The 27,871-nt window shown below is 38.4% G+C and overlaps 1 protein-coding gene across 1 annotated transcript in view; it reads right to left on the bottom strand.

Annotated features, from left to right (window-relative positions):
- Positions 1-3,801: 3,801 nt before the first annotated feature.
- The window catches only part of D2HGDH (D-2-hydroxyglutarate dehydrogenase), a 338,149-nt gene continuing 314,079 nt past the window's right edge, over positions 3,802-27,871 (bottom strand). Inside the window, exon 11 of the transcript XR_014778527.1 lies at positions 3,802-3,817. The gene's annotated coding sequence lies outside the window, so the exon portion shown is untranslated. The remainder of the gene's footprint in view (positions 3,818-27,871) is intronic.

The following is a 27,871-nucleotide window of genomic DNA, read 5'->3' as shown; positions in this document are numbered from 1 at the left end:
AGTCTGTCTCCCAGCTCTCCCAAATGTCACAATGACAGCTCCATCTGGCAAGCAGTTGACAAGTTTTCACTATGGATTATACCAGCTTCACTTCTATACCTCTAGAAACAGTCACTGATTGAATGTCCAATCTCTATCTAAAATTCAGCCATAACAGCAAAATAAATATAAAAGTCATTTCATCAATAAAACAGGAGTTGTGGCCTCAGTGGACAACTGACTTCTTTATACAATGGGCACAGTGTAAAATTCGATGTAAGCAGATTTTAGGTTCAGGCAAATTACTAAGCCGTTTTTAAGCCATACTTTTATCTTCTACAAAATGCAGATTATAGTTTACCTGAATGACCATACAATAGTGTCTTTCTCATCCAGGCATTTGTCAATTAGAGTAATTTCACAATATGTATTTCAACAGCTTTAGAAATAGCATGTTTTATTTTCAAGGACAGAGTATATCCCATCCCAAAATACCAGCATAAGAGTTGTTGCATCTCAAACCAAATGTTTACTAACAAAATAAATTTAATGAACATATAAAAATCAAAATAACAACAATGGTGTGTTGAGAACCAACCTGTGATCATGCCAGCCTTTGCTATGGCTGGTGTCACTTTCATGTATCACAGGGGGAAAAAAAGGTCTAAGAACAGCACTTATAGGGAATTACATAAAAATATTTGTGTTTGAAATAAAGTATCTGTCTTAGTAAGGCAGATAGACCTGTTTGAGTGTTTGCAGAATGAAGTGGATCTTAACACTTTGAAACGTAAAATATTTACCCAGATAATGGGTTATACATCACTCAAGCTAATTAAGTTTGGTGGAAGACACACAGGCTTGATTTTTCAATGCTTTGCAGATAGAATTACTGTGTTGCATGAAGAAGCAATCATGCTTATTTCTTTTTAGTTATATCCTATTGTCAATTGACAACTGATGATCACATTATGTTTACAGGGTGCAAGCCGACACTCTGACTTGTGCGTACATATGGAAGGAATAAACTAAGCTGATTAACGTATCGCAAACACATCGTTTTTATGATGAGAACACTTGAAATTAGCTCTCTTAGCAGTTTTGAAATGTACAATACACTGCTACCAGACGTATTTACCAGGCTGGGCAGCAAATTCTAACAGAAATGGCATTCTTCCAGCCTGAGATCGGTGCTTGGTTGCAATATTCCATGATTCTTCCCACTTCCCTGCCTCTGTAGCCACCATGTCTGTGTGACTGGAGGTATTCTTCCATTTTACATGTATATGAGTACATATATATATATACACATATATGTCATATACATATATGAAGTGTACACATATGATATATAATCACATTTTCTTTGTCCGCTCACTTATTGACAGATGCAAGTTGAGCCCGACCTTTGCTGTTGTGAATTGTGTTGCAGTGAGCGTAGGATTACAGGCGTCTCTTCTACAAAATGACTTCAAGTCTTTGGAATTAGTGCCAAAAGGTGAGGTGACTAGACTACATAACTATGTATTTTTCTTTTTGTGGTTCTTACATTTCTAATAGCTACAATAATTTAAAATTCACCAATAATGTGCAAGCATTCCATTTTCTCTGCACTCTTTCAGAATCTTGCTTCTCTCGTCATTTTAATAACAACTCTCTTTCTGAGAATAGTGAAATTCCTATTTGTTATTTTGTATACTATAAATAGATTTACTATGAAATTGTAACAACATTTAAAAGAATAAAACAAAATAACTATAATAAATAAACACTACTCAGAAATAATTTAGGGAATAAAGGAAATTTAAAAAGCACTGAAATTTGAGAAACAATGTAGCTTAAGAAATTACACAGAGAAGCATTCTCCACAGTTGTGGGGAGAGCGGGGACTGATTCTGACATGAAGGGGCCCCTATTTGACCACTTTCCCTTGGTGGGGAGGCCTGGTGGCACTCTGAGGAAGAGGAAGTGAGCTATCCAGATGAGACCCGATAGGCTGTGGCCATATGGTGGGGGAGGAGGGCCCCTTCTGTCACAGGTCTAGGGGAGGGGAATAGGGTGAAAGAAGGAGGGAGTGGGAAATGGGAAGATACAAGCAAGGTGATAACAATCTAGATGTAATCTGAATAAATTCTTTAAAAAATACAAAATTTTAAATGACAAAAAAAAATCACATAGAGAAGATAGAAACATTCCAAATATGATCACTAGTGTTTTTAATTCCTACATGAACAAAGCTGTTGATCACTAACACAAATGAGCCTTTGTAGAAAAGGTTATTTCATAAATGTACTTGATAGAGTAAATTGGTGCAATCAGTCTAAAACAATTTTCTGATCAAATGTTGACTGTGTGGCCATGTTATTCAAATCTGTCCCTAAAAATACACCATTGTCTTAGATACACACAACATATTAACATTGTTTATATATTTTATAGAAATACAATTTAAAAAGTGCTAAGCTTGAAAATTTCCTTTTTGCCGATTATTTGTTAATAAAAATTATGGTCTCAAAAATAACAGTTTAGTTGAGATGCTATAACAAATTCTAAAGTCTCACAAGTCGTGTAATATCACACCTTTTCTTAATTCACTGTTCCAGTAGTTGTAAGTTGTACTTTACCAGTATAATTTTACATGAACATATATGCGCGTACTTTCATCGTATGTGTCCTGCATCCACTTTCTGTTTTATTTTGTTTCTATTGCAATTTTATCCTGATGACAAACTAAGTTTTCTCTAAAGACTTTTCTGTACCTATTGAGATCATATGATTTCTAACTTTGAGACTAATTTATATGGTATTACATTATTGCCTAGAATGTTGGACCATCCTTACGCCACGAGAATGACACCAACTAGATTATAGCGTATCATCTTTTGGGACTATATCTTCTTTATTAAATCCATTCTTTGACAATGTCATGCACATATCTAATGCATTCTGATCACACTCACTACCGCACGCTCTTTTATCCGCCTTCCTGCACCATCATCTCACCCTCCTTCCTACAAGTACCTTCCCAGTTTTTGTATCATTTGGGGTTTTTGTTATTGTTGTTGTTTTGTTTTGTTTCTGTGTTGTATTACGTTTATGAGTTGTTTGTATGAGAATGGATATGCAGTAATCCAATGGAACATGGGCAGTCACCCACTGAAGACACTGACTTCCCTCCCCCACCCCCGACGATATCAACAAACACCCTAATAGTTGTCCTTGTGACAGACAAGGACCCATTAGAATTCTCCTATTGATTCTTGTTCAGATTCAGTACAAGCACTCAAGGCTGTCATTATGTCAGGCATGGCATGCCTAGGGTAGCAATTCACAGCCATCTTCATCATCAAGTCACCCTTACATTATCCTCACCTCATTTTCCACGATGTTTCCTGAGCCTTGGAGAAGGTACTATAGATGTCTAGTTTAGAGCTATGCAGTCAAAAGTCACTTCTTCTCAGAACCTTAAACAGTCACGAGTGTCTGCATTCACCAGCCGTAGCTACAAAAAGCTTCTCTGATCAAAACAGAGAGGGGTGCTTGTGTATAAGCATAAACATAAATATGCTTTCTCTCAAAACAAAAACAAACAAGACCAGAAGAAAATCAACCAAGCAAAGAAAAGACCAATAACAAACAGGCCTCATGCTAAAGAAAGAGAGAGGGGCAGAGAGGGAGGAAGAGGGAGAGAGGAAGAAAGGAAGGAAGGAAGGAAGGAAGGAAGGAAGGAAGGAAGGAAGGAAGGAGGGAAGGAGGGAAGGAGAGAGGGACGGAGGCAGGGAGAGCGGGAGGCCTAGGGCTCATGCGCAGCCATATAGCAGGCTGCTGGCAGGAGCTTCTTCTCCTACCTCCATTCCCTGAGAGAACCTCTACCTGGAAACCCAGGCCACAGCCAGCTGAGAGTCAGATGGGTGATATTCACTCTCCTTCCTGCCCTGTGTTACAACTTCTCCAGTCTCAGTCTCAGCCCTGCAGCAGATCTCTTTCAGGAGCCTGTCCTCCGTTCTTACCTCATTTCCTGGGCACTCCACTGAACCTTGCTGCAGACCCAGAATTCCTCCTTCCTGTGGATCCTCTGAATATCCCTTTCTTAGTTTATTTCCATCCCCATTCCTTTGTGTCAGCCATTAAATACCTAGAAACACTTTCTACCATGATCTCCAATAGCCTCCCTGGACCTTGACTCAGATAGGTGGTTTCCACTCTCCCTCTTGTGCTAAAATACAGTCTCTCCAAAGTCACAGATGTCCAATTTGACTAGTGCCATTCATTGAAGATGCTGTCTTTTCTCTGGTGTGTATTTCTGTCTTCTTTATTTAAAAAAAAAATCAAATTTCTGTGGATGTTTAGAATTTCTGTGTCCAAGTCCATTGACCAAAATGTCTGTTTAATCTAATTTATTTATTTTTGAGACTATACAATTACATCATTTTCCCCTTCCCATTACTCCATCTAAAGCCTCACAAACATTCATAGGCTCTAATTTTCATTAACCATTGTTAAATGCATTTATATGCATATGTATTCTGAGGTATAACCTGCCCAGTCTATATAATGTTATTCATATGTATTCTCTCAAGGATAACCATTTGGTATTCAATAACCAATCAATATGTTCTTCCTTGGTATAGACTACTTCTACCATTTTCACCTTTCCTTATTTGCCTGAGAGGCCTCCTGGTCTTCCCCCTTTCTACTTTGGCATGCCTATTTCTATTGTTCTTGCTCAACACATGTACAAGGCAGCCACGTTGGTGAAACTTTATGGGTGTCCCTTCTTACATTCAAGAAGGCACAGTCTCATAGACAATGCTCCATTCTCTGGCTCTTACACTTTCTCCTGCTACTCCTCCATGTTGTTACTTAAGCATTAGGTGCTGGAGGCTTCTGTAGACGTATCCTCTAAAATTGAGCTCTTGACTTTGCATTTTGAATGGTTGTGGTTTTCTTTAAAGGTCTCTGTCTGCTTCAAAAGGAAGTTTCATTACTGAGAGATGAAGACTACACTTGTCTGTAGGTGTAAAAAGTATGTCGTGATGTAACTAATGAGTGCACTGGTTTAGTAAAGTGGCAGTTGTATGTTCTCCTCCAAGATCCATGACTTCACTAGCCATGTGTATTTAGATAGGTTTCCAGAACAAGTCATGATTTTCCTCTTGTTGAGTTGATCTTAAGTCCAATTAGAAAGCATGTAGTTGTATGGGGGTGGGGGGACGAGGGTGAAGGCCTTGTGCACACAGATAAACATTGGAAAACCCAGGAAATTTAAATGCATACCTTATATCTTCAATGAAATGAAGTGACCATCTGCTTTCCCACAATTGTGGATGGAAATGAAGTTTACAATCTGGTAATCCTTTATAACCTGTTGAACTAGGCTCTGCCCATATCTTCCAGAATTTATGTTTTACTTATCCTGGACCCCATTTCCCTAAAGCCTTGAACATTACTCCTAGGCGTAAAACTCAGCTTTATTAGAGATGTTGCTTGTACTTTACAACAGCCTAAGTGTCTTCTGTGTTATCGCAGGGCCAGACCAAAACTGACACTCACAGGCACTATGTTTACCTCAGTCATTCTCCCTAGACCCTTATCTTGAGCATTGTTTCTAAATCAACAAGAAACAAATCTTACAGGGGAAGCCACATGTTCTTTGTAAAGAGCTTCAACATAAACATGTCTTAACCTTGGTTTTACTTGAGGGATTGAGTTAATTATTATCTGGGGTTTTTTTTCCCCAAAATTGTGCTGTGTTTAAATATGACTGAAGTAAAGTGATCTGGGTCAGACTCTGGAGGTCTTGGCTCAGCACCAGTTACCAAAATCTGACTGATCCAAGCTTCATGCTTATAGCACCCTGATCATTTTTCTGCCTCTGGTAAAGCCTACAGGAACCCTCCCAGTTATTTACCACTAATGTACGTGTGCCACTTCTATGCCTTTAGGGTTTTTGGTGCCATGATGGTCAATGGTGTGATTCATAGGTGTCATAATTGTTGGTTGCTCCACTCCCTTGGAACTTTGAAAGTTCATCCACAGGGAGGAGGCTGCCAGGTCAGCTCTGCCTCAGGGACTTCTCAGGCCTGTGACTGAAGTGCATGCTGTCTTCAGCGATAGGCTCTTACCTCCCCCATCTGGGAGGCAACCAAGGTCAATAGAATGGCTTGTAATGCTTTCCAAGTCTCTTGAACAACCTTGACTAACAACTAAAATGAGTGCATCTTAGGCTTCGTCTTGCAGTTTTTACTTAGATGGACGTGGGCTCTTGTAGGAAGCATTGGCAGCCAAGAAGGAGAAACTTTACTTAAATTGCATGTGTATATTTGCATATTTATATGTGCAACATATTGACATGTATAAACAACAACTAACAATATGATTCTTTGTGACTTAAGACATTCATACTCTTTAAATTTGTATTTATTTATTCCCTTTACCTTCTGATCATAGCTGCCTCCTTCTTTCTTCCCAGTCCCACTTCCCTAGCTCTTCCCCCTTTCCCTGCTCTGCTACTTCACCCAATCCATGGGAAAAAGCCAGCCCCTAACAATATTAACATACTCTGCTATGCTTGCAGAAAGGAGCCTAGCACAGCTGTCTTCTGAGAGGCTCCGCCCAGCTTTGCATCGAAACAGATGCTGAGACTCAGAGCCAAACATTGAGCAAAGCACAGGGAATGCTATGGAAAAGTTGGAGGAAGAATGGAAGGACCTGGAGGGGACAGGTGCTCCACAAGAAGACCAACATAAATAGTCTTATTTTACTCTCCTCCAGCCTTCTCATTTTTTTACCTTTCTTTCTCATCCCTTATTAGAGTCCCTTCATTTTTCTATTTTCCAGATCAGATCACTTGTATCCCTCTATTTCCCTTTCTGCTGCTCCTCAACCTCTTAACCCAGAAATAGTAAGCTCAATAAAACAATCACAAATGCTGGAAAAGATGTTGAGGAAAGATAACACCATAGTTGCTGAGTTTGCAAACTAGTGCAGTCACTGTAGGAACTTGTATGGAGAATTCTCAAAAAGTTAAAAACAAATCTATCGTATGACTCAGCTGTAACACTTCTTGACATAAGCTACAGAGGACTAGGTATCCTGTTCCACAGATACGTGCTCAGCCATGGTCTTTGCTGCTCTATTCACAATAACTGGGAAATGAGAACAAACTAGATGACCTTCTACTGACAAACGGATAATGAAAATATGCCACACATACACTGTGGGAAACTATTCAACTGTAAAGGAAAATGAAAATCACAAACTTTGTCAGTAAATGGATAGAATTGGAATAGATCATGCTGAGTGAGGTAAACCAGACTCTGAAAGACAAATGGTACCGGTTCTCTTTCAGTGGAGGCTTCTTGCTCCAAATACTGAGTCATGATTACACAGCCTGGAGTAGTTTCAGAAACAAGAAAAGTAAAACAGGATCATAGCCAGGAACAGGACACAGGAGTTGGGAAGCAATATAGAGGGGAACAGCAGAGCACTAGTGAACTGGCATGAAAGTGCTGGGAGGCTTGTTAAGGAGGGAGGCAAACTCAGAAGAAGGAGGGAGAAGGGCAACGCAGAACATCAGTGTAGAAGTGATCTTATAGGGGAAATGGAGAAGGGGAAGATAGATAGAGAATAAGGACAAGGCGGTGGGGGTAAAATAACAATACAGATGTCTAAAACAAGCCATAAGGAATCACACTAGTTATCGTCCCTCCCTCCAAAAAAACGAATAAATAACTTCTAATACATGCAACTCTGTATAAATATGCATACGTAGTTTTTGTTTACATGGCTGCTTTTTAGTGAAAACTGTATAGCTCTCTCTCAATCAGTATTCTATTGCTGTAAAGAGACACCACGATGACGACAACTCTTTAAGGAAAACATTTAATTGGGACTTACAGTTTCCGAGGTTTAGTCCATTGCCGTCATGGCAGGAGCATGGTGGCTTGCAGGCAGACACGGTGCTGGAGGAGGAGCTGAGAGTTCTACAGTTGGATCTGCAGGCAGCAGGAGAGAAAATCTGGACTCAGTATGGGCTTTTTGAAATCTCAAAGCCCACCCCTAGTGGCACACTTCCTCCAACAAAGCCACACCTCCTAATCCTTCCCAATAGTGTCACTCCCTGGTGACCAAGTGTTCACATCCACGAGCCTACGGGTACCATTCTCACTCAGATAAACATAATACCATTTTAAAATCTCACATTTCACCTATGTAATTCCCAACAACTAGTTAACTAGTTCATGATTTTGACTATACCAAATGCACCATACATGTGGACTTACACAGTATTCCATTTGTGTGACAGACTTATTTTATTTGCATAATGTTCTCATGTTTAATTTGTGTTGTAACCTACACCAGAGTTTTCAGTCATTTTTAAGATTATAATGTAATTATGTTATATATAATATTATATTGTCTGTAATACATACTATTATGTTATAATTATAATAATTTTATGGTTATATATGTTATAAAATATAATAAAATAGATTTATTCCTCCTCTTTCTTCCTTCCAAAGCCTTCCATATACTCCTTCTTTGCTCTCCTTTAAACTCATGTCCTTTTTTTCACTAATTGCTATTGCATTCATATATGTAGACTATATACAAATGTATACTTATATGTGCCTATGTATAATATACATACATTCCTAAGTATAACCTGTTCGTCTGTATAATCATATTTGTAATTATGGCTTCAAGGCTGACTATTTCATTCTAGGCAGCCAATTGGTGTGCTCTTCCATGAGGATGACCACCTCTCCAGCTCCTAGCTTTGCTCAGTTACTTACTGTTCTTTGTGTAAAGTTGAGGCCTTATGAGCTTTTTCTGTATTTATAGTGGATAATGCTCCCTCCAAGAAGCAAAGGCCATCTAATCAAAAGCCCGAATTCCAAACATAATAAGCCCTCTTTTGAGTTGTTATCCAAGGCTGTCCAACAGACTCCTAAAACATTCCCCAGCGACAGGAGGTAAGTCCTTGTTTATGAAGAGACCATGCACTTCAGAAATAGAATCCAGAGACTCCTAAGCTGAAACTGACATGAATGACCCCTCCCTGAGGACGAGCTTTCATGGTTCTGGAAGTAGGCATGAAAACTTCCAAAGAAATGAAGCAAACAACCATCCTATCCAGCAATAATACCTTTGAACCACACCAAACACCAGAATGACACGACCATCTTGTTTTATTGAAAATAGATTCTTTTCTCATACAATAGATCCTAATTAGAGTTTTCCTCCCTTCACTCCTCTCAGGTTTTTCCCACCTCCCCTACCCTCTAGCTCCACCCATTTCTGTCTGTCATTAGAAATAAGTTTCTTATTTCTTATTTTCTTTCTTTCTTTCTTTCTTTTTTTTTTTTTTTTGGTTTTGACAAAGTTTCTGTCCTGGACTCACTTTGTAGACCAGGCTGGCCCCAAACTCACAGTGATCCACCTGCCTCTGCCTCCCGAGTGCTGGGATCAAAGGCGGAGATAACAATCAAATATGACAAAATGAAATATAATAAGATTAAATAAAATACATTATGAGGCTGGACCAGGTAACCCAAGAGAAGGAAAAGAGTCACAAGAGCAGGCACAAGAATCAGAGACCCACTCAGCCATACACTCAGGAGTCTCGTAACAATGCTAAGCTCAAAGCTATAATATATATGCAGAGGACTGGTACAAAACTGTGTCCGCTTTGTGATTTCTGCTTCAGTCTCTAAAAATCATATGAGCCTTGCCCAGTTGATTCACATGGTCTTGTTCTCTTGGTGTTCTCCGTCTCCTCTGGTTTTTACACTCTTTCCTCCTCCTCTTCCATGATGTGCCCTGAGCTCTATGGAGGGGATTTAATGGTAACATCCCATGTAGAAGTGTATGTTCTAAAGATTCTATCCATCTCTACTATATATATATATATACAGATATATATATATCTGTAATGTTTGGTTGTGAGTCTCTACATCTGTTCTCATCTGCTGATTTCATCTGCTTCCAGAGGAAACTTCTCTGATAGTTAATAAGGCACTGATCTATGAGTATAGTAGGATATCATTAAGAGTCATTTTATTGGTTTTTTTTTTTTTTTTGGGACCAGTGGTGTGTGGTTTTACCTTGGGTCTCTGGGCTATCTAGTTTCTGATTCTTGGGTACCATAGCAGTGTCAGGTAGGCCTCAAGTCAAATCACACATCGATTGGCTACTCCCACAGTTCTGTGCTACCATTGTCCTGACATATTTTGCAGGCAGGACAGATGGTATTGCAAAGGTTTAATGGCTGGGTTCATGTTTGCTTTTCTCTTTTGGTAGCCTGCAGAGCACCTTCCTGCAACAAAGGCACTAAAATATTGGTGTGATAACTCCATGAAAGCATCAGCTCAATATCTCCATGTTCAATGAGTTGTGTGAATGTTGTTGTCAACAACAGGGCCCTACTGTCAGTTTGTTGTTTTGGCAACAGCCTGGATTGTTTGGCTGACAACTCAGTTAAATTCAACCCTGTCTAATGGAAGCTTTGGTGGCAAAAGATGGCCAATTGGGACTCTGTCTCCCCCATTATTAGGAGACTTCAGTAGGATTGTCTTCGTATATTTTAAGAAGTTTCCAGTGCACTTGATTTCTATACCATCCCTCAAATGTCCTTCAATTCCAGCTGTTTCTCCCCTTATTCCTTCCCTCAATTCTAATTCCCTTCCCCGTCCCCACTTGATTCTCTCATTCCCATTCCTCACCTCATCCTCAATTCACCCATGAAATATATTCTATATGCCCCTCCCAGGGAGAGAGACCCATGTGTGTCCTCTAGTCCCTTTTTCTACACCAGTGGCGTCCTCATGCCGCAACCCTTTAATAAAGTCCCTCGTGTTGTGGGGACCCCCAACCATAAAATATTTTCATTGCTACTTCATAACTGCAATGTCGATACTGTCATGAATTTTAATCTATAATGAAAGATATCTGACATAGGACCCTTGTGAAAGGATTGTTCAACCCCTGAAGGGGTCACAGCCCAAAGGTTAAGAACCATTGCTCTATACCTAATGTCTCTGGGTTTATGGATTGTAGCTTGGTTATCATTTATTTAATGGCCAATTCCCACTTATAACTAAGTACATGCCATATTTGTCTTGCTGGGACTGGGTCACCTCACGCAGGAAGTTTTTTTTCTAGCTCCATCCATTAGCTTGCGTATTTCATGATGTTATTTTTTTTTATAGCTGAGTAATACTGTATTGTATAAATGTACCACACTTTTTAGTCATTCTTCCACTAAGGGACATCTATGTTGTTTCCATTTTTTTGGCTATTACAACTAAAACCTCAGTGGACATGGCTTAGCAAGTGTCCTTGTGGTTGGATGACACCATTTATATATATGCCCAAGAGTGGTGTAGCTGGATCTTGCAATCTTGAGGAAGATTTCCGGCTTTCTGAAGAACTGCCATGTTGATTTTCACAGTGCCTGTACAATTTACACTCACACTAGCAATGGATGAGTGTTCCCCTGACTGTACATTCTCACCAGCATGAGCTGTCGTTTCTGTTACTGATCTTAGCCATTCTGACAGGTGTAATATAAAGTCTAAAATTAGTTTTGATTTGCATTTTCTTGTTGGCTAAAGATGTTGAACGTTTCTTTATTTCTAAGCCATTTGAGTTTCCTCTACTGAGAGTTCTCTGTTTATATCTGTACCCGATTCTTTGGTTGGTTGGGGTTTTTTTGTTTTGTTTTGTTTTGTTTTGTTTTGTTTTGTTTTGTTTTAAGAGGTTTCTATGAATATCTTTACTGTCCTGGAACTTTCTCTGTAGACCAGGCTGGCCTCAAGCTCACATAGATTCTCTGCCTCTGCCTCCCAAGTGCTGTGATTAAAGGCATGTGCCACCAGCTCCCAGATGTACCTCATTTTAATTGGCTTATTTGACTTTATAATATCTAGTTTCTTGAGTTCTGTATATATTCTAGGTATTAGTCCTCTATCTGATGTGGAATTGGTAGAACAAACATCCTTCCCCATTCTGTAGGCTGCTGCTTTGTCTGAATTCTGGTGTCCTTTGCCTTAGAGAAGCTTTTCAGTTTAATACGGTCCCCTTTGTTAATTGTTTATCTTAGTGCCTGTGCCATCAGTGTTCTGTTCAGGAAGTTAGCTCCTATGCCAAGAGTTCAAGGCTAGCCCCCACTTTCTCACTATCAGGTTCAGTGTATCTGGTTTTATATTGAAGACTTTGAACCATTTGGACTTGAATTTTAAGCAGGGTGATAAGTAAGAATTTATTTTCATTCCTGTACATGAAGATATTCAGTTTAACCCGCACCATTTGTTGAAGATGCTATCTTCTTTGCATTGTATATTTCTGGTTTATCAAAAATCTAGTGTCTATGAGTGTGTGGATTTATGTCTGGGACTCCAGTGTGATTTCATTAATCGACCTGCTTGTTTCTATGCAAATATCATGTTGTTCTTGTTACTATAGCTCTGTACTACAACTTGAAATCAGAGATGATGATTCCTCCAGCAACCCTTCTATTGTTCAGAATTGTTTTAACTATCCTGGGATTTTTTTCCATAGGAAGTTGAGAATTATCCTTTCAAGGTCTGTAAAGAATTGGGTTAGAATTTGATGGACATCGCATTGATCTGTAGATTGCTTTTGGTAGGAGAGTCATTCTAACTATGTTAATCCTATCTATGAGCATGGAAGATCTTTCTATCTTTAGATGTCTATTTCAATTTCTTTTTTTAAAAAGTTGTTACCATACACCTCTCTTACTTGTTTGATTAGAATTCCCCAAAATACATTTATATTAAAATTGAGGCTACTGTGAAAGGTGTTGTTTTTCTGATTTCTTTCTCAGTCCCTACTGGGTTTTTAGTTAATTTTGTAGGTATTTTGCTAAAGGTGTTTATCAGAGTCTTCCTAGTTGAATTTTTAGGATCACTTATGTATGCGATCATATCATGTGCAAATAAAGATACTTTGACTTCTTCCTTTCCCATTTGAATCCCCTTGATCTTTTTCAGTTGTCTTATTGTTCTAATATTTCACATACTATATTGAATGGGTATAAAGAGAGTAGACAGGCTTGTCTTGTTCCTGAAGGGTACAGTTAGTGGTGGTGGTCAACAGCCCTCTGACTTAAGACCCAAACAAGAGGAACACCATTCCTAGTACAGAAAATCTAACTAACTACTCAGTGGTTAAAATTTAGCCTTTAAAAATGTTGCTAGTGGCCACTGTGTGATCCAGTGACAGTTTTAGGTCATATCACTTAAATTTTCATGCCTCCTGTTTTTAATGTCCTAAAACTTGTCAAGATAGGGATGACCTTCAAACCTCCCAAAGCATGTGATGAAATTCACTGCTGTTTATGACATAGAGCAATTGCTCTGGGTAAAGATACAAATATTACCTATTCATGGCTTTGAATTTTATTACAGTATTTCCATAACATCTACCAAGTGGCTTTTCTTTTATTCTAAGAACAAAGTCATTCGTTGACCTTTTAAAGTGCATTATTTCTATTTAAGGAATTTTTGTCTAAACAAACATTAGCTACATACAAATGACCATATTTATAGGAGGAAATGGATAAAGCATAGGTTTGCGAGCCCAGAATTCAGCTTCGTCTGCTCAATACAATAGGTGTGTCAATATCATAATGATTTATAGAAAGAGAGTAACAGATTTTAGTGAGTGTTGGCTATGAGCATATGTGAAATACTATCAATGCTTTGTGTTTAACGCTGAGAGGCAAGCTGTTCACATGCCAACTGTGATCAAATAGAGAACTAGCTTTACTGAGCTAGTCATGTGTAGTATAAAGGGAGATCATGAAATAACAGTCTTTCTTATCTCTAATCAGAGTTTTTATAGCATCTAAAAATGTCTTGGACAGGCTGGTTGATATCCATAGGAAGGCTTCCCTTTCCTGAAAAGAAGGGGAGGGAGGGGTGGGGGAGGATAGATGGAGGGGCTGGGAGGAGAGAAGGAAGGAGAAACTGCTATTGGGATGTAAAGTAAATAAATAATTTTTAAAAATTAAAAAAAACTGTCCTGGACAAATTTTCTGATTAACACTATGATTTTTATTCCATGTAACATATTGGAAAGTGTAACATTAGATAATCATTATAACCTATGTTCCTTTTAAAGAAAAACAAGCAAAAGAATGAAGAGAAGTTGTTTGAGAAAACATATGGCAGCAATTCAACTCTTTACTATAAATCAAAATATGGAAGTTTTCTGATAAAAATCATTATCTCAAATATAATATTGAGGAATGAGTTCTCTTATCAGATGGAGTGTGTTATTTGGCAATGGCAGAAACATTGCACAATTCATATATGAAAGTTCTTTTTACTGACGTAAGAAATCTCAGCATATTCACTAACTATTCAGAAGAGTTATTTGCAAACTAATCCATCAGGCTACAAACTCAATATCCCATGAGCAATCAAATTACACTAAGTCAGACTCTCATAGTGAACATTTTCTTGTTGGCGTTTAAAATAAAACTCTAAAGTTAGGAATCTTTATACTGAATATCATCAAGAAAGAATAAAGAAAGAGTGAATTCTACCAAAACGACAAAGATTAAATAAACAGAACTTAGGCATGTGGTGTGACTCCAAGGTAATTAGTGCAATATGATGCATAAACAAAAGGATTAGCTTTAATTAGAAATATTCATTTAATAAATATGAAACATAATTATACTGTGTAATTAGCATTTTTAAATTTTAATATATCCACCTACTTATACACAATAGAAAATGTGCCTTAAAATTATTCATGCGTGTCTCATTTCTCCCATCTGCCTGAGAGGGCTCTCTATTACTAAAAAACACACTTCCTCAGTGGCAGAATTTAGTTTTTAGTTTTTCCACAATCATGGCAAAAACAAATTATTTAGTCAGTGTTGGAGTAATCTTTGTGCTCTGTGTAAAGGTTATCTCTGTATATTCGATTGTAGATTGCTAAACTGGCAGAAAGCTGAGTACTGTCTGGACTTTATGATTGTTGTTCTTATGGGTGAGCACCTGCCCCATATTTCCAAACACCCTCCCTCTCTCACCTTTTAATTGGCTTAATGAAGAGCTAACAGCCAATAGCTAAGCAGGAGAGGAAAGGCGGGACTTCAGGGCTGAGGGAGGGTCTCTGTGAGAGGGATCAGGTGTGGTGGGGTCACTAGCGTGACATGGGAAAGAGGGACTGAGTGAGAGAAAGGGAATGGAGCCACACGGCAGATCGTGGCTAGAATAGTCAGGGCTGAGCATAGATTTGACTAGTAAGTAGAGAGTCAGCCAAGCTATAGTGCCTAAGCTTTTATAAATAGTGAGTCTCCGTGTCTTATTTTAAGAGTCGGTGGGTCCAAGAAAGTCCTGCTATAAGTCGCAATACCAAAAAGGAAATATATTTATTTCATTTTGTTACACAGAGTGCGTCTCCACTTCAGGGCATTTGCTTCCAGTTAAAGATGTCTAAGCCTAATACATTTTAAATGTGCCCTTAAATTTCTTCAAAAAACTAGTAAACAGAGGTGCAAATACTTCCAGACCAGATGTTTAGACAATTTAAATTTCAACTTCAACCTTCAACAAACTAGCCATGTTTAAATGCTCCTGGAAAACAGTGTTAACAAAGGGAGCAATTTAAAGCTGCATTGTATTCCACTGGGTCATTTGATAAGAACACAGCTTCAAGCCAGATGTTTGGATAACTTCAGATATAACACTGTGGTTTGGGAATTAGACTACATTTTGTTAGAGGTAAAAAAAAAAAAATATGCAACCATCTTGCTAAAGAAAAATAACAAAAGAATTAATGTATGATCTGTAGATTGACCAAGCATAAAACACACAGAATACCAGAGTACATTTTTATTAGAACTTAAAGCAAGAAGCCATTTTTATTTCTTTTGAAATTAAAAAGTGTTAAAGGTGAAAGATTTATGCGATCTGAAGAGAAACCAGAGTGAGACTTGATACCCTATGAGCATATACAGGGGGAGGTAATCCCCCTCAGGAACAATCATAGGGGAGGAGAATAAGGGGGAAATGGGAGGGAGGGAAGAATGGGAGGATACAAGGGATGGGATAACCATTGAGCTGTAACAAGAATAAATAAATGAAAATAAAATAAAATAAAAAGTGTTCTCTCTCTCTCTCTCTCTCTCTCTCTCTCTCTCTCTCTCTCTCTCTCTCTCTCTCTCTCTCAGCAATAATAGCTCTTCTTAAGATGCAGAAGCAGCAGCAATCATGGAACTTCCATTTTGAAAACAGGTGAAATGGAGAGTCTGGGCTTCCAGAATCACTGTTTTAAAAAAAACCATTCTCCTTTGGAAAACAAGCTGAATGGGATAAAGCATACCAGACGTGTTGTCTCTGTGGGAGTTTGGGTTTCATGGCACCTATCATCACCTTCACCAGCTCTGCTATGAAAAAGCTAGCCTCCCCTAAATCTAAACAGAAATGTCATTGTTTATTTTTTTAGAATTTCATACATGGAGTTAATAAAATAGCCTCATAGCTACTGTCTCACTTTCCTCTCCAGCTTCTACAGTTTCCTCCATCAAGACCCCTGCCAACTTCATATTTTCTTTTTTATATATAACTTCACTAAATCTAGATATACAGCCTGTGTGTGCATATGTATGTATATATATACATATATATATAGATATATATCTATATATATATATGGATGTGGCCATCCACTGGAGCATAGACACCTACCAGTTGCCATAAGAATGATTCTTTCTTTCTCCTCTGTCTATAGCACCTCAGTACAGTGTGGGGCTTGCAGACCTGAACCTTAATATGCTTATAAAGGTTTGTAAATTTTTTCAGCATTCACATGCATTGCTTGTGATGATTCAGCCAGTTAAACAGGGTGTGAAGGCAGGGAGGGACAGAAACTCATTTAAGAGTTTCAAAGATTTTCAATTTTTCTCACCTTGGGTTGTCAAATTTCTGTCAGTGCACAAATACTATGTAGTTTTTCTCAGAGTGAACTTTGTCACCAATCTGTTGACTGCCTCACAGTGCTATTCTCAGGCATGAGGGTTTTTCTTTCAACTCTGTTGAAAAGTTACTTAAATGCCTTATATTTTATAGTGCAATATATCATGAAGCAAGTTCTACCAATGTAAATGAGAAATGAGTTACTAAAATAGCAGTAATCTTGTGCTTTAAGAAAATAAATAATAAAAAGGAGATCTGGAGAATGATCAGTAATGAAAACTATAGTATCATGAGGGTCTTCTGAAATTCCCAGGAGTAAATATGGTTAAAAACAAACCACTCTTATACCAAGCCATGAGCAACTCTTTGCTATCCTCTGATATTATATGGGTTTTCATGCCCACAGTCTGAAACAGATACTGTATCATTATTTACCACCTGCAAATATGCAAAGACTCAGTAAAACTAAAGCACTTCCATAAGGTTCTATGACATCTAGGTGATAAAACCTCAGCCCAACACTTTGCTTTTCTCTAAGCCCATACATATGACCTCATACCTCAGTATGCCTGGGTACTATTGTGAAATATTACCCAGTGTGGGTTTTTTTCTATTTATTCTCATACTATCTTTTCTCTTTTGATATAATTATAGTCATTTAATATAACTATTGGACCTAGCATTAGAAAACTGTAAAAACCAAACTGTTAAAGTATTTTTGTTATTAAAAAAGAGAAAGGACAGCATCTGAGTTAAATATGAGGTCCAGAAATATGCAGTAGGCCTGTGGCCCTCTTCCCTGTCTTCTATTACAGAGCAAGTACACAGACCATGTTGGAAGCATGAACACATGGTACCTAATCAGTCCACACATGTCTTCAGAACTCATGAGAAGCATGAACACACGGGACACAATCAGTCCACACATGTTTCCAGAACTCATGAGAAGCATGAGGAGCCATCATACAAATATACATTATTAACACACTGCTTATAATTCTGCCGAGACTTGAACATCCTAAAACAAGCAGAGGGCTTAAAAGGATTTCACAAGGAAGAGAAAATTCCAAAAATAAAACAGGACATAACCTGTGGATGCAATAAAAAAGATTTAGAAACTTCAACAGTATTTGTAATGGAAAGATAGCAACCAACGACTGGTCTTTCCTCTGTCTAATGCTCTAATCATTTCCAACACCTCCATTTTTAAGACAGTTCAGGGGATGAAACAAAAAAACGAAAGTCATGTTTACTGAATTTAATATGAATCTACTTTAGAAAGCCAAAACTTGGGTGGCATTGCCATCTCTGCTATGAAGTGACGTAAACACTTTAAATAGAATTAAGTAGGGAACCACGATGCTTTCTGCCTGCCATTCTTGAACTAAATTAGGCAGGAGCAAAAAATAACATGCATTTGAGTTAAGACTGAACTCACAACCAGAACTCAAGTCAAAAAAGAAAGTGATCAGATTGAGATAGGAAGAGCTATAGTTACAGATAACCAGACTCTCTTGCTGAAAACACTACACACTTAGGTTACAGGACATTAAGAAATCAAACTAGAACTGACTTGGAAGCTTCCTGCCTACTGGCTGGTTCTCACAGTGCCAGAAAGTGCTGCGTCCTGGTGGCCATCGGCAATCTTACTCAGCTGTAAAACATGAGTGGTCTAATACTGGCAAGCCTGCTAGGCAAGCTGTGCCCGCCAGAGTAATTATAGGGGCAGCCTACTGCTTTCTAACTGTATCTGAGGCCCCTTCCACCAGAACAAATTCATGCCTGAGACTGCTAACCTGGTCCAAAGCCATTGGCTGTGGAGGTCATAGTTCCTACAGGAAAGAATGATGTTGGGGTCTTCTAAATGACATAGTATAAAACTGCCTGATAAATATTTATGTGTACAGCCATAATGTTCATCTCAGCATTTGTCAGAGAAGCTTGTGGTATAGTGAAGACTCATAGAGACTCAACTGGTCAAAGAACTGAGACTAGGTGAGTGTTGAATACTCAGAACGAAGGAAGGTGTTTATTTTACTCCCTCTAACTTCCAAAAGAAAAAGGATCTGAAAGAATGTAAAATCCCGAGAAAGGGGAGGAGTTCCAAGGAAATGCTGTCTTCTGAACATGACCTAGGTGTTACATAATTGCAGTCATTACACTTGTGATTACCTGCAGACAATCTGTACAAGATGAAGTCTATAAGCATCCCATCATAGATGGGAGAAGAGTTTATAAATCCCTCACTCCTGGCTGAGGAGTTATTAGCAGTTAATGGTTTCTTGAAAAAGGACAATCACTCTCGTCAATACTGTAGCCATTGGTTAGCTGTCCATTTTCCAACAACTAATAACTATGTATGCTCATAAAACTGTAATTAGTCTCAGTGAGCCACACACAAAAAATGATATGAATGCAATATAGGATGTTGTTAGGAAGAAGTTCAACAGAGTAAGGCTGAGAGAAGGCAATAGATAAATAAAAATTACCAAAGTACATTGTGTACATGTATGAAGCTGTCAAAATAAAAAAGTAACAATGAAAATATAATTATATTACTCATAAAACTACATAATTTTATGTCTTCCTATTACAGAAAATTTCAACCAATCAAAATTCAGTGTTGTGGACCCCAGTCCCAACAGATACACAAATGACAATCATGCAAAGGAAGAAATTAGGGAAACTACACCCTTCACAATAGCCACAAGCAATATAAAATATCTAGGAGTAACTGTAAACAAGCAAGTGAAAGATTTGTTTGAAAAAATCTTCAAATGTCTGAAGAAGGAGATTGAAGATGACATGACATCTGAAAATGGAAAAATCTCCCTTGTTCATGGATTGGGAGAATTAACATAGTAAAATGGCCATCTTACCAAAAGCAATTTACAGATTCAATGTAATCCCTATGAAGATACCTACAGAATTTTTTAAAGACACTGAAAGATCAATTCTCAACTTCATATGGAAAAATAAAAAACCCAAAATAGCTAAAACAATCTTGTACAATAAAAGATCCTCCAGAGGAATCTCCATACCTCATCTCAAGCTGTACTAAAGAACAAAAGTAATGAAAACAGCATGGTACTGGCATAGCAATAGGATGGTTGATCAATGGAATCGAATCAAAGACCCAAAAATTAATCCACACATATATGGACACTTGATTTTTAACAAAGCAGCCAAATCTATTCAATGGAAAACAGGATAACATTTTCAACAAATAGTGCTGGTCTAATTGGATGTCTACATGTAGAAAGATGCAAGTAGATCCATATTTATCACCATGCACAAAACTCAAGTCCAAATGGATTAAAGACCTCAACATAAAACCAGAGACATTAAATTTGTTAGAAGAAAAGTGGGGAAGAGCCTGGAACTCATTGGCACAGGAGACAACCTCCTGAAAAGAACACCAACACTCCAGGCCTTAAGGTCAACAATTAATAAATGGGACCTCATGAGGCTGAGAAGCTTCTGTAAGGCAGAAGACAGTGTCAACAGAACAAAGCAACAGCCTACAGACTGAGAAAGATCTTCACCAACCCTTCATCTGACAAAGGTCTAATATGCAAAATATATAAAGAATGCAAAAAATTAAACACCAAATAACCCAATTAAGAAATGAGGCTCAGTTGAATCCACACACATTTTGGTGACTTGATTTTTGACAAAGAAGCCAAATCCGTTCAATGGAAAAATGACAGCATCTTCAACAAATTGTGCTGGTCTAATTGGATGTCTACATGTAGAAAAATACAATTAGACCCCTATTTGTCATCATGCACAAAACTCAAGTCCAAGTGGAATAAAGACCTCAACCTAAAACCAGAGACATTAACCCAGTTAGAGGAAAAAGTGGGGAAGAGTCTGGAACACATAGGCACAGGAGACAACTTCCTGAACAGAACACCAACAGCCCAGGCATTAATGTCAACAATTAATAAATGGGACCTCATGAGGCTGAGAAGCTTCTGTAAGGCAGGTGACACTGTCAAGAGAACAAAGCGACAGCCTACAGACTGGGAAAAGATCTTCACCAACCCTTCATCTGACAAAGGTCTAATATCCAAAATATATAAAGAACTCAAGAAATTAAACACCACCAAACCAAATAACCCAATAGAGAGATGGGGCTCAGAACTAAACAGAGAATTCTCAACAGAGGAATATCAAATGGCTGAGAAACACTTAAAGAAATGCTCTACCTCCTTAGTCATCAGAGAAATGCAAATCAAAACGACACTGAGATTCCATCTTACACCCATCAGAATGGCTAAGATCAATAACTCAACTGACACCACATGCTGGCAAGGATGTGGAGAAAGAGGAACACTCCTTCATTGCTGGTGGGAATGCAAACTAGTACAACCACTTTGGAAATCTATCTGGCGCTTTCTCAGAAAAATGGGAATAGGGCTTCCTCAAGACCCAGCTATTCCACTCCTTGGAATATACCCAGAAGATGCACTACCACACAACAGGGACATATGCTCAACCATGTTCATAACTGCCTTATTCATAATAGCCAGAACATGGAAACAACCTATGTGTCCCTCAGTAGAAGAATGGATAAAGAAACTGTGGTACATCTACACTACGGAATACTACTCAGCTATTAAAAACAAGGAATTTCCAAAATTTGTGGACAAATGGATTGAACTAGAAATTATCATAATGAGTGAGTTCATACAGGAGCAAAAAGAGCTAAATGGTATATACTCACTTATATCAAGACACTAGTCCAAGGGGTACGTGCCCATGAAAAATTGTACCTACCAGGAAAGTGGGTCAGAGGGGAGGACACCCTATTGACACTTTAGGTGTGAGAAGCCTGTGCAATTTAGCAGTTGTATAAATCTATTTGAAAACAAAGAAACACGAGTAGTTAACAATATTGTAAATAAACAAAGAGCATGAAATTGCCTTCTTTCCCAATAAAAAGTCAGATCTATGTTTCACTACTTGAAATTGTGGGATTTAATCATCCTAATAAGAAGAACAAATATTTTTAGCCTTCTCAAAGCTTTATTTAATTGATTTAATTAAAACTCATTATCAAATATCCATAACTTCATTGCAATCTTCAATCTTCTATGCGGTTTAAAGTGTTTATAAAAACAAGGTTTACAAATGATTTTATTCTATAATTCCTTTTCTGTATTATAGTATTTATTTGTCAAAAATTCTCTGGGAAAATTTTCAACTTTATAATAGTAACAAGAATAAATCTTTATGGTTATTGCCATATGCACCCTGATATAAACAAGCTGTTTATAGTAGAAAATCAATATTATGCAAACTGGCTATAGAAGCAAAAAGGCACAAACCCAAAGGGGAAATTCAAAAGCTCATGGACCCGCATTGCAAGTTGCAGATCACTACTAGCAAAGGTGTTAGGTCAACCATTTAGAAAAATGCCGGATGAATAAATTATAATTGGTATGATAAGGGAAATAGTTGTGTTTTCTGCTAATGAAATTAAAAAGTTGAGTCTAAGCTCATTATAAACTTGAAGAACTGTATTTTATTAACTGGATTAACGGAATCAGTACTTTCAACTGCATTAATTTATCTCACCTAAACCAAGCAAGTATTAACAAATGAAAGCATAACATAGTCTCAGCCAGTTTTTATCTATAGCAGCAATAAGTCTTTTTATTATTAAAGAGGAAGATGGCATTTGCTCACCCTATCACACTATGAGCCTGGGAATGCTTTTTGATATAACATTTATTATCTTCATTTTGAAATATGTCTAAAGCCTAGCTTATTGGTTAGATACATCATATGGTAAGAAAGTAATATGTATACAGTTCAAACATCCAACTTGATGAATAAATTTTCATAACCTATTGATTTACAGAAGTGCAAAATTTTATACCTCTTTTCTTTTTTTTTAAAGATTTATTTATTGCCTGCTTATATGCCTGCAGGCCAGAAGAGGCACCATATCTCATTACAGATGGTTGTGAGCCACCGTATGATTGCTGGGAATTGAACTCAGGACCTTTAGAAGAGCAGACCTTTAGAAGAGAGTGCTCTTAACCTCTGAGCCATCTCTCCAGCCCAATGTATCTCTTTTTCACCAAGGAAAAACATTTTAAAACCTGTGCATATGATTTACCATAGCCTATGGACTGTTATGCTAAGATTTAAAATTTTTAAAGGCAAATATTTTACATGTTTAAGCTTACTAGACAGTACATAAAATAAAAACTATTATTAATAAGATCATGAAAGATGTGATCTGAGGCCCCATTTATGGGGTCAGTACGAGTCTGGTGGTGGAACAGAGGTCGAGGCCTGCGCTCCCTCTAGTAGCTCTCCGGGGCGTTGGCATTCTATGGGAGGACGCAGACTCGGCCACTGTTCTGGAGCTCTGGTCTCCTCCATTGCCCCATATATTTGAGGGCCCTGAGGACGAGGGCCCCGTGTCCCGTTTTTTGGCCGTGCTCCTCCAAATCCTGCTGCTAGTGGTTGACCATTAATGTCTTTTACTGACCGGCATTCATTAGCCCAATGATTTCCTTTCCTGCACTTGGGACAGAGGCCAGGTGTACGTGGAGGAGGATTTTGACTATTCTGATTAATTCCCCTGGGACACTGGCGTCTGAAATGTCCTTCTTTGCCGCACTTGAAGCAATTTTGAGGACCAGTAATTCCATTTCTATTCCTTCCCTGGGCTGCCTGCATCACGGCTGCAGCCAATCCTGCATTTGATAATGGTCCTCCTATCTCTCTGCAGATCTTTAACCACACATCTAAAGATTTATGTTTGTATGGATTTATGGCTTGTCTACACTCCTTGGTACATTGCTCAAAAATAAGTTGTTTTATCAAAGGCATTGCAATATCTGGGTCGCCGAAGATCTTTCCAGCAGCATCAACTAATCTGTCCACAAAGTTGGCAAATATTTCATTGCCTCCTTGAATAATTTTTGTGAGATTTCCAGATACCTCCCCTTGTTTAGGAAGGGCTTTCCATGCCCTTGTGCCAATAAAATTAATTTGCTCAAAAACTTGCACCGGATATCCTGTCTGTTGGTTAGCGAAACGTCCCTGCCCCATAAGCATATCCTGGTCCCATGCCGGTTGTCCATTAGCTGCATTGGCAGCTGCCTGCTCAGCTGAGAACTCAATGTAATAAGCTTTCCAATCTAAATAGGCACCAGGTGAAAGGCAGGCTCGTGCTAAATTTTGCCAATCTGAGGGTGTCATGCAATATCTCCCTAGGGATTCCAACTGTGTCATAACAAAGGCTGTGGTTGTGCCATAAGCACAAACAGACTCAGCCAGCCCGTCTTTGGACAATTTTAAAATCCAAGGGTTTGTGATAACGATTCCCTTGTGCATTCTGAAAAACTGGGTAACAATGAGAGGCATTTTGAAAATGAAATTGCCTCCATACCTCAGGACAGGCAGACCTACCTCCCCCTGGTATATGGGGCAGGGGTCTTATTCTGCCTGGAGATTCAGGTGGCTCTAGTTCAGGAGCTGACGGCTGCGTAATCTTGGTCTCCTTTTTTGGTATAATAATGCTATCTAGCCGTTCAGCCAACTCCTCTAGTTCTTCGTCCTCGGGGCCAGAATCGTCCCCTTCAAACCGTTCCTCTTTCACTTTCCCCAAAATATAATTCCCCATTTTGTCCGAGTCCCGGAACTTTATTGTCTCAAAGCCTGAGAACTTAACAGTTATGTCTCACTGACTGGGAACTTACCAGCTAGCTGGGCTGGCTGCCACAAGTTCTGAGATTCCCCGTATGGGCCGCCAAAATGTTGATGCCGCCCCCGACCAGCAGGAAAGACACCAACACCAGGAACTCTTCTTGCAGCAGTTTTTATTCAGGAACTTTGACTACCGGAATGACCCTGGGAAAAGCTCCCACAGAACCTTTATAGTGTACCTGGTCCTATCAGAGACTGCCACGTTGTCGCTCTTGGTTGGTGCGTTCGGATCACGGATCACGCCACCTCACTCTATGCCTTCAGGCATGCGCATAAGGGGCTCGCTCAAAGGCGCATTGCGCATGCGCATAAGGGGCGCATTGTGCCGGGGAAGCAGCAGGGGGCGCTGCTATCTGTGGCTCTTGGTTACCTTAATAGTAACCAAAATTATTTTCGTAAAGTACAGAAAATAGAATCTAGTTCCTTAAACTAAACTAAACTTTAGTTACTAAAATACACATCTTGTGCTGGCAAAATGGCTGTGTGCAAAAAGTCATTTGCTACATACATCTGACACCCTGACTTCAGTCTCCAGAGCACTCCAGAACACTCCAGAGCACTCCAGAGCACTCCAGAGCACTCCAGAGCACTATTCGGAGAAGCAGGCTCCTGAGTGCTGCTCTCTACACTTCACATTCAACCCATGCATACATGTTCCCTCTCCCTCCACAACCTCTCTTTCTCTTGTAATAGTATTAATAAACTCAATTTTTAAAAACTTAAAGCCACAAAATATTACAGGAAACCTCCCCTTATATGTGAAATATTGGTATCATTTTATATCGAGTCATGTACTAAAAAAGAAATAGCAAGCACTTATTTTATTCAGTATTTTAAAATATGGCCTACCAAAAGCAAAGGAAAAACTAGAATGCATGAGTATTAGAAAATATTAACATTTTGTACATCATTACCTGTTTTTTGAAAACTTAAGCTAATTTACATGAGAATAATTAAAGTTCAGTAAGGTATTTCACAGCTAGGTGATAGATTTCAGACCAACATACAGAAGTGAAAGTCAAGGCCCTGTATAGGAATGTTTATGCAACACTTTCGTGTTATTTATCTATTAGTAAAAACAAATAACCCAATACTCAGCCTATGACAAAAGTGTATTATCTCACAGATGCTAGGGCTCAGAATCCAAATGCAGCTAGTCTTCTGATCTTGGATCTAGGGCAAAATCTGCAATCAGTGTGCTGGCCAACTTGCAATTATTGCAGACCTATGAGGAGATGGTCTTCCCCCAAGTTCACTGAGGGTTCACTGGCAGGCTTGGATGCTTGCCATCCATTGGATAGCTGCTCCACTGGTCCTTTGCCACATGAGCTTCAGAATGATGATAGTAGGATGCCGGAGAAGATGGACATATCATATCAACATGATGTGACAGCCACTTCCCCAGAGGATGAAAACCAGTGAACAAATGGAGGCATAGCTACGAAAATTAATACATTGTGTTGTATTTCCTTAAAATATTCAATCCTCTAAAAATATTCCTTTAGTTTTTGTAAGAAAAAATCTGAAATAAAAACAAATTATTTCACCATCAGACAAAGAACTAAGTGATTACGCTTAGTATCTTTGCTCTGATGCCCGAAGAATCTGTGATAGAACAGGCCAGAGCTCCCGCATCAAAGAATTTCTTATATTCACTTCAAGTCAGTGGTTACAAAGGAACAGAAATTTGACATTTAATTCCATTTTTCCAACTGGCATTTTACTTGAAAAAAAAATGTCCCTTGTGTTCTTTTTAAGATATAAAAATAATGAAATTAAGCCTATGTGTGTAGCAGGTCTCTAGCATGTTCCTTGCATGCTGAAAGGAAGTGTAGCAAAGCAATGCACGTCTGACATTTAAACATACAAAATGTTCCTATATTTATTGATAGATAAATGGCAACTCTAAGTAAATGATTTTCTCTTTGTAATCTCTTTTCAGACACAGTCACAACGGAATTTACTCTTTAGCCCAAGTTTTAGCAAACGGAGCCACCAGGCCTGGATTTCACGTAAACAATTTTTGGAAGATCTTTCATGCTACAGATAAGTTTATATAGACCAAGCAAAGCTCATGAAAGTTAGTGTGGCGAAGCCCTTCGTCTCTATTCCCTCTGGAGGTGCAGTGTGCTGGCCACGCCCTTGTAAAGAGAAGACTTACTATAACAGTGCCTATGGGAGTTCCAATAATGAGCATCACTGTTCTTGTTGAAGCTGATTGGTTAAAGATGAAGATTGAGGCTTTTTAAGTTACATCCATTCTCTCAAAGGAAAACTCAAGGTACACGACTCTCTGGGCGTCTTATTCTGTGTGCATAGTTTATATGCATTAGTTAACATCTGCCCTTTTCACACAAACATTCTTACAAAATAGCCATTATTATTTTATACATGAGTATAAAAAGGCTCACAAGGTTTATGTAACCATGTGCTAACCTACTAAGCTCTTGACTACCAAATTCTTTACCTATTTTTATTTATAGACTCATTTATCTCTTGATTATTTAGTGCAAGATTAACTTCTAGAATTTCCATTATAGTTTTTGGGTTTTTTCTTTTTTACCAGATATTAGTTCTATTTATTTTGATAACATTGTGGAGGATAAAAACTAGAATAAAAACTTATACAGTATTCTAGAAATGTAGGAATTAATATGTAGTTTCCATCTTTGCTGCACTTGGTATATAGTACCCAAATAGTGATGGTGTGTGTGTGTGCATGTGTGTGCGCGTGTGCTTGTGTGCATGCATGGGTGCATGGTGTGTGTGTGTGTGTGTGTGTGTGTGTGTGTGTGTGTGTGCGTGCGTGCGTGCGTGTGTGTGTGTGTGTGTTACCAATGCTAAGACAGACTTATATGTAGGACAGGGCCTGGGAGGAGATAAGCATCAATTCTTATGGAAGGTCAGACTTCAAAGAGGAACTATTTCCTGTGTTGAGCTTTAAATATATAAATAAATAGACAAAATGAGGGAGCACCAGGTTCCAGGGCACAAAGACTCACAGAATATGGGACATTGGGAAGTTGGAATAGTCTGGTGGACTTGAGTATAGCCTAGAGTGTTTTTAAATGGTGTCAACTAAGTCATTTGTAACATATTAAATAGCACATCTATGCCTCTTTACGGCCTTCTTTGAAGTGCTTAAGTAAAGGAGTAACAATATAATATTTAAAATCAGATTATGCAGCAATGTGAAGAGTGCA

The sequence above is a fragment of the Acomys minous genome (genome assembly GCF_964271855.1).
Source record: "Acomys minous genome assembly, chromosome: 4".
Classification (NCBI taxonomy): Eukaryota; Metazoa; Chordata; class Mammalia; order Rodentia; family Muridae; genus Acomys; species Acomys minous.
This window is presented reverse-complemented; position numbering and strand designations above follow the sequence as displayed.